We start from the raw sequence: 13,219 nt of genomic DNA, 5'->3' as shown, positions 1-13,219 counted from the left end.
GTGGGTATCCCCATTTGTAAGGTATGTTGCACTTGTGTAAGGATGCTGTGATGGGGAGTAAGGAGCGGCGTTGCCGCAAAGTAACCGCGGACAGATCTGTATATAGATGCATCACATGATAGGGAGCAGGCAGCGTGCCCATCTTTCTGGCCACTTGTATCACTGCCTCTTTGGTGGTGAAAAATTGAATGCGGGCCAAAGTGTCCCTAGGTACTGCTGTGCCCATATATTTTGGTTTCGGGACCCTATGTGCTCTGTCTATGGCTATTTCCTGGGGCGTTAGATGAGGGAGTAATGCCAGAAACAGCTTTTGTATATATGATGTACTGTAAGTTCAGAGCTTGGGATCTCTTCTGGGATGCCGCGGAATTTGATGTTGTTTCTGCATGAACGATCCTCCAGATCCACCATTTTTACTTTGAGAGTTTCTACTTCATCTGCCATATCATTCATTATGGGCATCAATAATCGCGTTTTGAGAAGCGGCGTAGTCCGACATTTTGGATTTCATGTAAGACATGCAGTTTTCCACCTCCTGCACTTTGGTGGAGATTGGGGTTAAAAATGTGTTATGCAGTGAGGACTTCAGGCCTGGAGCATTAATTTTAAAGTGTCCTCAGATACTGGCTTTTCTGAGGTGGTAAATACCGTCAGAGAGTCCTCTTCAGAGGACACAATAATAGAGATTGAAAATGAAGTGCCCACCTGCGTATCAGAGGTGAGTTCCAGACGCTGTCTCCTCTTTTGTGGGCTGCTGGACGGAGATGCGCTTTCAGCTCCGGCGCCATCTTGAGCATCCTCTCCCGCTGCTTTAATGTCCTCTGGGGTCAGAGGTTAGGATGGGGAGTTTGACTGGGATAAAGTTGGAGGAGCTGGTGGGGGTGAGGTAGGACCAGAACAGGGAAATTGCGCCAGGGTCAACGCCCGAACTAGAGAGTTGGACACAGCTGAATAAGAGCTGACGGCGCCATCTTGGTTACGACCTTTCTCTAAGTATTTCTCTAAGTTTTCGCTGTTTAGCCTGGGAAGTTGTCTCTTGGACTTGCCCATGATGTCGGTGGACTGTTTAGGTAGGTTCTGAACCAGTGTAGGTAGCGTATCTGAAGGGATTGCTGTGGAAAAGTCGCTGAGGTGCAAGAGCAGTTTCTTCACGCAGCCATTGCTCTCTGCCACCAAGCCACACCCCGTGTAGCATCTTTTGATAAAATACAACAAATTATAATGGTCCTACTTACTTAAAAATAAGTCCACAGCATATATTGGGCTGAACAAGCATAAAAATTGATAACACATTTAAATGGACCCTCCCTCTCATCTCAGCTGGTTTCTCCATTCTGGTTTTCATCAAGGGACAGGGTACAGAGCAATTTTAGACATTACTGTATATAGCCTATATAGTATATAACTTTGTACCCTTTACCTTGATTAAGCCATAATGGTGAAAGCAGGAGATTTAATCAATTTGTAGAGCAGCTGTAAGGCAGTAGCAGAAGTGTCAGGCTGCACCTGTAAGCTGAGAGTGATGCTTGGCGGGCAGATGGAGAAGAGCTTAAGAGTGTATGGGAGAAAAGCTTAGAGGTGTAGTGGGAGCCCCCAGACTTAACTTTGCTTGCAGCCCCAGATGTGCCAAATCCACCCCTTCATAGACTTAAAGTGTAACCATTTTATATATCCTTGTTCTAGCGATTGGTTTGGTCTCAGCACTCAGACCCACACCGATCTAAACGTTTGATGTCTCTATGACATATCAAAAGTACATTGGAAAATAAGTAACCCTTTAAACTGAAGTGCACTACTGCTATATGTACTATACATGAAAATTAGAAGCTCTTTGCATACATTTTTGATCAAAATTGTGTCAGGCCTCACAGTTTTGTTAATGTAGGTCCCATCTGCAGAAGCTGCCTTGCTGTTAGTAGATGGGCCTGACACAATTTTGATCACAAATATGGAAAAATAACTTTTATTTTTCATGTAGAGTAGGTATAGCAGTAATACAATCCAGATGAACCCATGTTTCCAGTTCACTCCTACATACAGCATTTGTTTGCCTATCCCTCTGAAGGCCACCCATCTTTTAAAACAGATTTGTTTACTGTCTAATATGTCATCATTTTCAGTGCAGTTTTACATAGGCTTTGTTATGTCACCCTTTGTAGATGACAAAACTTGGAATGAAAAAGAATTTGAGCTTATTTTTAGAGAGAAAAACTATCCTGATGTACAGTAACTGAAATGACTTATTTAAATATGGAAATATCAGTTTTTTATTTGCTTTTCAGAGAAAAAAATGACGATACATCTAGGTTCAACAAGGATCACCATAAAAGTATACTAGAAAATATTAAATGAAAACATCCACAGACAATGCTATATGAGATTTTCTGTTCATATGATGCCCTTCTATCCAGTTCTGTATAGCCTAAAATGAGTAAAAGGAAATCATAAAAAAAAATATTATCCCCGGAGGTGTACATAGCTTTTAAAGATGGTGCCCACTCTGGAACAGATCGAGTGCCATAGTTGCTGGGTGCCTGCTGTTTCATACAGCAGGCACCCGCAGCCAATGTCCGCGATCAGTGTTAATACCGACCGTGGACATTTAACTCCTTAGATGCCAGGGTCATATGTTACCATGATGTCTGAGAGTGCTAAAACCTGTTCCGGGTCAGGAGCGCTTTCCCCGGCGTAGATAGAAGAAAGCGTCCTATGCTAATAATGAGACTGAGCCTGTACTAGGTTTACAGGCTCATTATTTGTATATCAAAGTTCATGCCTACAGGTGGCAGAATTCTGTATGCATACATTTAGACTGGCGCTGGATGTGCCGAAGTTATGTAGTTCATAACTTTGGTGGATCCACCGCCAGATATAAGGGTTATTAAGACCGGCATCTAAAACACCGGTCTTAATAAATGCCCCTTTATTTTTTTCAGTATTAAAATGCAAGAAAAAGTATGCTGTACATATATAGTATCACCGTAATTGTACTGACCTGGAGAATGAAGAGCACAGGTCAATTTTACCGCATATTGAATACCATAAAAATAAAACCGTATAACTGTGGTAGAATAGAGATTTTTTTCAAATTCCATTCTATTTGGAATTTATTTTCTTCTTCCCACTACATTGTATGCAATATTAAATGGTGGTATTAGAAAGTACAACTTGTCCCGCAAAAAACAAGACCTCTTACAGCTATGTGCATGGGAAACTAAAAAAGTTATGGCTCCAGGAATGCACGTAATGAAAAATGAAAATGCAAAATCAGGAAAGGGTTAGGCTACTTTCACACTAGCGTTTTGGCTTTCCGTTTCTGAGATCCTGGGTCATGGGCTCACAGATGCAGTCCAAAATGGATCAGTTTTGCCCTAATGCATTCTGAATGGAAAAGGATCCACTCAGAATGCATCAGTTTGCCTCTGTTCAGTCACCATTCCGCTCTGGAGGCGAACGTGCGGAGCAATACAGATCTGTCCTGGCACACAATGTAAGTCAATGGGGACGGATCCGTTTTCTCTGACACAAGAGAAAACGGATCCGTCCCCTATTGACTTTCAATGGTGTTCATGACAGATCCGTCATGGCTATAGAAGACATAATACAACCGGATCTGTTCATGACGGATACATGCGGTTGTCTTATGGTAACGGAAGCGTTTTTGCAGATCCATGACGGATCCGCAAAAAACGCTAATGTGAAAATAGCCTTAAATACAAGATATAAAAAATATCATGTGTATAAACAGTATCTGTGCTAGTGTGCTAAAAAAACAATAGCATGACTGGACTGAGTTTTACACTCCTGGTTCCAGCACCACCGCTGCTTCTCCCTGCACACCAATCATCCAGTGTCAGGGGGAGCAGCCAATGGCAGATGGGGACGAGCCTCCCTAGCATCACCTGCATGCTAGGGAGGCTCCCCCCGACACCGGATGTTTTCATCGTTGTGCAGGGAGAAGCAACAGCAGCAGTGCAGGGACCAGGAGCGGCGCGGGGAGCCGGGTAAGAAAATTACCTGTGAGGAGCCCAGCACATGGGGGGATGTTTCTGAAATCGGATAACCCCTTTAACTGGGTGAGAGACCTAGATCAGGATTTAGGTGGTACAATCTCTCATTGCGGAAAGCGCCTTGATTGGCATGAAAAGGCTTATAGGCCATACATGCGCCTCTGTAATTCTGGGAAGAAGCAATGCAAATGAGCCCTTAACAAGCTCTGCCTCTTATGCCACCAGATGTAAGGCAGCTATCCTATACGTCAGTGTCCAATCTTTGAAATAGGCCTTGAGTATGTGAGTGATATAAAGGCGAGTGTGAAAGGGGCAATTGCGGGTGAGAATGTTAAGACCTTATGCTTGGAATAGCCTCCTAACAACACAGAGGAGAAGGAAGTTCAGCTGTATAACCAAATACAGTGGGCTGCACAGGGTGGTACAGTGGTTATAATAGGAGATTTTAATTTCCCAAATATTGACTGGGGTCATGGTTCTGCCTCAACTACAAGGTGGAGAAATTTCCTCAACTTGCTGCAGGACCAGTTTATGGGCCAATTTGCAGAAGATAACACGCAGAGCTTGTTGAAGAACGCAGAGCATGTTGAAAATGTTACTGTTCCTGAAACACTAGGTATTAGTGACCACAATATAATTATATACCCCTGAACTATAAAAAGCAAACTCTGGCTGGTAGAGCAAAAGCACAGAATTTTAAAAAGGCTAATTTCCCCTGGGTAATTACACTGCAAAAATGTATTCCTGTAGGTAATAAGTATAAACGGCTAAAATTAAACCCCACATGGTTTATAGCTACTGTAAAAAGGGAAATAAATGACAAAAAAGGCATTTAAAAATACAATCTGGGGGGGTTAAATAAATCCTTGAAAATTGACAAAGGGCTTAATAAAATGTGTTTAAAAAAAATCATAGAAAATCCGAAAAATACTAAATAAACAGAAGGTAGAGAAAGAGAACAAAACAATTCCCCCCAAAAATAATCTTTATTTTTTCCTAAAATGACTGCTGCATGTGTGAGGACATGGAACAAGTAACACTGGGAACGCAGGATCACCCATCATGCCATCCATGCAGCCAATTAGCATCCAGCCAGCCCTGTGATGTCACAGCCCTATAAATAGAATCAGCCATCTTGGATTCTGACATTTTCCAGTGTACTTAGGGCAGGGAGAGAAGTCTGCAGGCGCTAGGGAGAGTGCTAGGAAAGACTTTATTGTGCTAAAAAAAATTATTTACTAGTTCAGGGAAAGATTTTTCACGGTGTAGGGAAAGGATAGGGAGGAATCATTCCACAGCATTTATGTAGAACAGGGTTCAGTAGGGGAGGTTACAGTCCTATTACACCTTGCTGCACTGACTGGGGATCCAAATTGCCATTATACAGCTCTGTAATTTCATTAAACCGTTATTGTTATTGGGGTGCAAGTGCTGTTTGATACAGCCATTAACAGGGTTTATTACAAGGAAACATTTTGACATCTTATTTGCCCTTGTGCGGTGCAGTTATATGTTCTAAAGCATTTTTTGGCTTATATTAGTGGGAAAAAAGGGCTTATTAGCCATTGTGTGGTGAAGTGCAAAAATTACAGCACTTTTTGTCGTGTATTAGTGGCAAAAGAAAAATGGATTTGCCGTTCAGCAGTGCAGTTATATGTTCTAAAGCACTTTTTGCCATGTATTAGTGGCAAAGTGTATTATCGTGTATAAGAGGGAAAAAATAAGGGCCTATTTGTCATTCAGCTGTGCAGTTATATGTTCTAAAGCCTTTTTGTGAAGTGCATACGTGGAAACAAGAAAAATATATTTGCCGTTCAGCGGTGCAGTTATATGTTCTAAAGCCATTTTGTCGTGTATGAGTGGTAAAAGAAAAATATATTTGCAGTTCAGCGGTGCAGTTATATGTTCTAAAGCCCTTTTTTGCGTGTATTAGTGGCACAAAAAAGTATTTGCTGTAGGTGTGGTGAAGTGAGAAAATTGCAGCCCTTTTTCGCGTGAATTAGTGGGGAAAAAAGGGCCTATTAGCCATTGTGTGGCGAAGGGAGAAAATTACAGAATTTTTTGGGGTATTTTAATTTCCTTTTTATTTATTTATTTGATCTAGCAGCATGTCAGACAGAGAAGTGGGATACCCTGCACAGGTGAGTGGTAGAGGCCAAAATGTTTCTGGCACAGGCACAGGTTGCAGCAGAGTAAGAGGGCGTGGCAGCAGGAGTCACAGCGAGAGGCCTGAGCTCCCGGTGTCATCTAGCGGTTGTGTATTGACCAGCAACCCAGCGGTTCTTGAATGGTTGACTCAGTCATCCACTTCGTCCCAAGTGTCATCAGACACCCCCAGCCAAGAGTCGGTGGGTTCATCAGACACAACCCTTGGTTGCCGGGAGCAGGCCCTGTGCCCTCACCTGTCCTCAACCTGCCTCTGTCCTTTTCTGTTCCCTCGGCCAAAGAAGTATTATATGCTGTAGGCTCAGCCCCACTATGCAGTGAGGATGAGCTACTAGAGGACAGTCAGCAGCTACTGTCCAGCCAAGATGTGGAGGAGACATCCGCCGTTTCCTCCTCTAGGCAGGTAAGTAGTGATGAGGAGAGTGGCGTGGGAGCTGGTGTTGCGAGCAGTCAGGCTCCTGACCCAGAGACCATTGAGGAGGACATCAGTGACGTGCAGACAGTACTAGATGATGATGTAGCTGATCGCACTTGGAAGCCTGGTGAATTAGGGGCTTCATCATCATCAGGAGAAGAGGGTGGCAGCTTGCCCGTGAGGCAGCGGTGGAGCCAGCAATTCGATAGTGTGGCTAGGAGTCAGCAGAGTGACAGTTCGATAGCGAAACGTGCCCAGAATGTAGTGGTGCACAGGTTCATGGAAGCAGCGGTGGTAGCAGTCAGTCAGTGAGTAGTGTTGAGGATAAAATCACCTACTTGGCGGTGTGGCAGTTTTTTGTTAAGCCACCGGAGGAGGTGAAGAGGGCCTTATGTAGAATCTGTGGGCAGAAAGTGAAGCGTGGCGGGGGTGTCAATGTTGGCACCATGGCCCTGCGTCAACATACGCAGCGTTACCATAAAGTGGCTTGGGAGAACTGTGGCTCCCATGTGGTGGTCCAGCCTGCTGCAGCAACTGCTGCATCACCCAGTGGCATGCATCCGGTTTTAGGCAGTCAAGGCTCAACCACCTCAGCCGAAGGGAGCTGTCTGTCCTTCTCATCATCTGCTGGTCCTGATGCTCCTCCTCCTCCTACTCCTCATCAGACATTCCATCAGCAATCGATCACCGAAACGATTGCCAAGAGACAAAAGTATGCGTGCACTCATCCAACGGCGCAGAAGCTGAATGTGCTCTTGTCATAGTTGCTGGTGCTGCAGTCCCACCCTTTCTAAGTGGTGGACTCTGCACCTTTCAGAGAACTGATGGCTTGTGTTGAGCTGAGGTGCAGAGTCCCAAGCCATAATTTCTTTGCCAAAAAGGCAGTAGCAGCCCTGCTGACTATGGTCAGGTACAATACATGTCCTTTACGGCCCACTGGGTGAATGTGGTTCCTGCACAGCCACACAAGCAACTTGGCCAGGTGCCGCCGCTTCCGCCGCCACTTTGTCACGTTGTTGGTCCTGCGACAATGTCCGCCTTTGCCTCCTCATCCTCCACTGTGTCCTCAGCCTTCACTGCAGGGACAATTCACAGTGCCCCTCCAGCATACCATATGTGCAGGGCATGGCGGTGTCATGCTGTTCTGCACCTCGTTTGCCTGGGCATACGGAGTCACACAGGGGAGGAACTGCTCCGTGGAAGGAAGAGGAGGCAAAGGACCCAGACACACCATGGCAGTATGCAGTGGAGATGGAGGCAGGGAGTCCATCCGAGTCACTTGCACAAATGGCCCGATCCATGCTCACTTGCTTGCATAGTGACAGCCAAATTGTCACCATTTGGCAGAGGGGTGAATTCTGGCTCTCCACCTTGTTGGACCCTCGGTTCCGGTACAAAATGGGGGCCTTTTTTTACCCGCTGAGAGGGAGGAAAAACGGAACTACTATAGAGACAGCCTATGTAGTCAGTTGGCCGCTGCCTATCTGCGCCATCGTCCATCCTCTCGCAGGTCTGACCTAAGGGGCCCTCTGCGCTCAAGTTACTCTGCCATGGCTGCTGTGGCGGGCGGGGGGGGGGGGGTAGGAGCAGTTCCAGCAACATCAGCAGCAACTTGAGTCTAGAGTTGCTGATGAGCAGCTTTCTTCACCCGCCTAGTGAAGAAACTACTCACCAGCAGCAGCAGCAGCTAGACCTGGAGCAGGACCTGAACCAGCAAGTGGTGGTATACTTGGACAGTACCCTGCCACCCCACATTGAAGATCTGCTGGACTACTGGGCAGCCAAACTGGATTTGTTGCCACAACTCCACAACCAAAATGTGGAGAGACTGACCTTTGTCAAGATAAATCAGGCCTGGATCAACTAGGCTTTCCACCCACCAATGCCTGATACATCAGACTAGATCATCCATGGTGCCACACCAACACTTTGACAAAAGAGACCAGTTTCTTCTGGCTACCTGCCTTAGCTACTATCCTGATGCTGCTTCCTGCCTGATGCCACACATCTGATGCCAAGTGCTCCTTCTTTTACCCACTATCTTCATCTGGTACTCATATTGCCACCCACCTCCCCACTCTGTTACAGGGTCACTCTGTGGTCTCCTGATGCTGCTGCCAACTCCTCACTATATCACCTTGCCACTCTGTGGTCTCCTGATGCTGCTTCCTCCTCCCCACTCTGTCACCGACTCACTCTTTGGTCTCCTGATGCTGCTGCCACCTCCACACTATGTCTCCTTGCCACTCTGTGGCTTCCTGATGCTGCTGCCACCTCCACACTATGTCACCTTTCCGCTCTGTGGTCCTCTGTCACCGGGTCACTCTGTGGTCTCCTCATGCTGTTGACACCTCCACACTATGCCATCTTGCTCCTCTGTGGTCTCCTGATTCTGCTGTCACCTCCACACTATGTCACCTTGTCACTATATGGTCTCCTGATGCTGCTGCCACCTCCCCACTCTGTCCCCTGTCATTGTGACGCTCTGTGACCTTCTAATGCTGCAGCCACCTCCACACTGTCATTGTGCCACTCTGTTGCCTCCTCCTGATGCTGCCGCCACCTCCAGACTCTGTCATTTTGCCACTCTGTCGTCTCCTCATGCTGCTTCCACCTCACCACTATGTCATAGGGCCACTCTGTGGAATTCTTATGCTGTTCCCAACCTCCCCACTTCATGACTGAGCTACTATTTTGCCTTTCTGCCTGGCTGACATCATCATTTTTTTTACCCTTCTTCTGATCTGTCAGAAGGAAAGAAAAATTAGATGCACAATGGATCCTGTATATATAGTAGCTGTAATGCCTGTATGGTCCCATCAGAATTGGCTTGTGATTTGGTAGACAAAAGCAGGAGTGGGTACAAAACACAGAAGACAAGCAAATATTCCATTCACGTGTCATCTCTGTTTTGGATCCACTCCTGGTTTTTTTGGCATTAGCAATACAGATGGATTACTGACTAAATGCTGACCGAGTTAAGGTTGATGCACAGCAGACAGGATCTGTTTTTGGAGGTGATTTTTATTTTATTTTATTTTATTTTTTTATGAAACAAACAATATTTCCATACAAGTACATATCCCAAAAATTATTATTTTGTTCCTTTTTTTATCCCAACCTGATAATACCCTACCTCCAAGAAAGGGGGAAGTCAAAGGAAGAGATTTACAATTTACAATCCCCCATATTTTAATCAATTTTTCCTCTATGTTCCTTTGTTTATAAAGCACTTTTTCATATCTTTTAATCATATTGACCAAGTTAAGCCATTTAGTCACATTCGGAATATCCTGTGTTAACCAGACCCGCGTAATTAGAAGTCTTGCCAAAAACATTACCTTTATCAAAAGAATCTTTTGATAATTATAACAGTTTACCCTGGAGAGATCACCCAATATCCAGCACTTCACCATAAAAGGAATCACAACTTTTAATTTCTGGGTAATAAAGTCGTCAATCGCTGACCAGTATTATTTCAGTTCTGTACAAAGCCAGAACAAATGGATAAAGTCAGCTCCTGGTGCTTCACAACGTGGACAATTGGATGTATTCCTTAAGCCACATTTATTCAGCCATTGTGGAGTGGCATAAACTCTATGTAAAATATAAAATTTAACTAAAACGTGATTAAAGTTGTGAGACACTAATCTTAAGTTGGACAATATATTCTCCCAGTCGTCTACTTGTATAATTGAACATTCAGCTCCCCAAGCCCTCTGTCCAGGAGAGCATATATTATTAAATAGTGTTTTAACTAGTCTCTTATATAGTTAAAGGGGCGGCCACTGTGGAGGTCAATGTTAAAGTGGCGGGCACTGTGGAGGTCATTGTTAAAGGGGCGTGTACTGTAAAGGTCAATGTTATGAGGGAAACTGTCGATATCTTTTTACGACACACGGAAACATAAAATGAAATAGATGAAATATACCCATGCGAAGCCGGGTCTTTCTGCTAGTCTCTTATGTATATAAAAATGAGTTCTTGTCTGTCTGTCTGTCTGTCTAGACGTCTGTCTGGACGTTCTTTATGTGCGACCAAACGACTGGACCGATCTTTACCAAATTTGGCACACAGGTAGATCAGGTGTCCGGGAAGGTTTTAGATCAGGTCTCAGCTCTCTAGGACGTACCGTTTCTGAGATATTCCCAAAAAATTACCCACATTAGCCAATAAAGCCTGCAAGTCTTTCTCTTCAAATCCCAACTGCCATAAACACAGTTTTACTCCAGGTTTCCATAACAAACCAGCCATCTTTATTTATTGCTTAAAGGGGCGGTCACTGTGAAAGTCACTGTTAAATGGGCGGTCACTGTGAACGTCACTGTTAAATGGAGGTCACTGTGAAAGTCACTGTTAAAGGGGCGGTCACTGTGAAAGTCACTGTTTAACGGGCAATTACTGTGAAAGTCCCTGTAAAGGGGCGGCCACTGTGAAAATCACTGTTAAAGTGGTGTTCACTGTAAAAGTCATTGCTAAATGACCGGTCACTGTGAAAGTCACTGTTAATGGGGCGGTAACTGTGAAAGTCACTTTTAAAGGGGCAGGCACTGTGGAGGTCTCTGTTAAAGGGGCGGGCACTGTGGAAGTCACTTAAAGTTGCGGGCACTGTGAAGGTCACTGTTAAAGGGGCGGCCACTATGAAGGTCACTGTTAAAGGGGCGGGTTCTGTGGAGGTCAATGCTAAAGGGGTGGTCACTGTTAAAGGGGCGGGCACTGTTAAAGGGGCGATCACTGTGAACGTCACTGTTAAATGGAGGTCACTGTGAAAGTCACTGTTAAAGGGGCGGTCACTGTGAAAGTCACTGTTAAAGGGGCGGTCACTGTGAAAGTCACTGTTTAACGGGTGGTTACTGTGAAAGTCCCTGTAAAGGGGCGGCCACTGTGAAAATCACTGTTAAAGTGGTGTTCACTGTAAAAGTCATTGCTAAATGACCGGTCACTGTGAAAGTCACTGTTAATGGGGCGGTAACTGTGAATGTCACTTTTAAAGGGGCAGGCACTGTGGAGGTCTCTGTTAAAGGGGCGGGCACTGTGGAAGTCACTTAAAGTTGCGGGCACTGTGAAGGTCACTGTTAAAGGGGCGGCCACTATGAAGGTCATTGTTAAAGGGGCGGGTTCTGTGGAGGTCAATGCTAAAGGGGTGGTCACTGTTAAAGGGGCGGGCACTGTGGAGGTCACTGTTAAAGGGGAAGGCACTGTTAATTGTTGGGCACTGTGGAGGCCAATGTTAAAGGGGTGGGCACTGTGGAGGTCATTGTTAAAGGGGCGGGTACTGTAGAGGTCACTGTTATGTGGGAAACTGTCGATATCTTTTTAGAACACACGGAAACATAAAATGAAATAGATTAAATATACCCGTGCAAAGCCGGGTCCTTCTGCTAGTAATTTATAAAGTTGAGCAATCTTAACCTTGTGCCCTACACTCCCCATTAGTTGATTTAAAGGTGTAGAAACATCTAAGGTACCTCTAACTAAAATTTTTCTTTAATACTGTGCAGTGCTGAATGTAACTGAAAATACCTGAACCAAGAAAAATGACTTATATTCTCTCTTTGTGCTAAGTCAAAAAATGAAAGTATTTCCCCATTCCTCACTACCTGTGCACTATAAAGAATATAATTTTTTTGCCAATAGTGGTCCCATACCAATTCATCTAAAGCCTGTTAATAATAATTGTGCCATAAGGGGGTGAAACCCAAAGAGCCCTTTATCCCCATCCAGGCTATAATAGTACACCAGGACTTACTAAACAATTTCCCAGCCTCTCTGTAGTCCTTGTGTATATTATATAGCTGTCCGGATTCCAATAAGGTAAACATACTATCATAAGGAGATCTATTCACCAGGGTTCTACATATTGGGCTTTTCTTCCATTAACAATAAAGCCTTAATTGTGCAGCTATAAAGTAACCCTTGAAATATGGAAGGTTCAGCCCTTCCGTTTCTATTGACTTATAAAGGTAATCTACTTTGTCTTACCCGCTTTATTCCCCAAATTAGATCATTAATTATTCTCTCTATTAATTAAAAAAATGTATCCTCAATACATATTGGGGAGTTCCTCAGGATATATATGAACTGGGGTAGGATCTCCATCTTAATTATTACATATTCTATCAGCTCTAGATAGAGGAAGTCTCAACCATGTCGTAATTCTGGATCTAGTTTTACTTATCAAAGGAATCAACTTAAGGTACAAGTAATTTTCAATCTTAGGGGATATCATCAAACCCAAGTATTCAAAGGAATCAGAAATCTTCAAGATGCTCAAAGAGCCCTCATTGGGAAGCTGAAGTCTGTCTACGTGCATGAGAGTGGTTTTTGACCAATTAATATCAAGACCAGAAACTTGACCAAAGGAATTACCTATCTGGATAATTCTTGGGAGTGTAATATTAGTATTAAGTATGAAAAATAATACATCATCTGCATATAAAGGAATACAATTCTCCCTTCCCAATGTCCCAAACCCTTCAATCCCTGAATCTTGCCTTACCCTAGCTGCAAGAAGCTCTATATATATATATTAAATAATAATGGGGAGAGAGGACATCCTTGACGAGTACCTCTATTTATTAGTAAACTATTTGTCAAACTCCCATTAATATTTAAACTAGCCTTGCGG

This window comes from Bufo bufo, chromosome 5, assembly GCF_905171765.1.
Source record: "Bufo bufo chromosome 5, aBufBuf1.1, whole genome shotgun sequence".
Lineage (NCBI taxonomy): Eukaryota > Metazoa > Chordata > Amphibia > Anura > Bufonidae > Bufo > Bufo bufo.
This window is presented reverse-complemented; position numbering follows the sequence as displayed.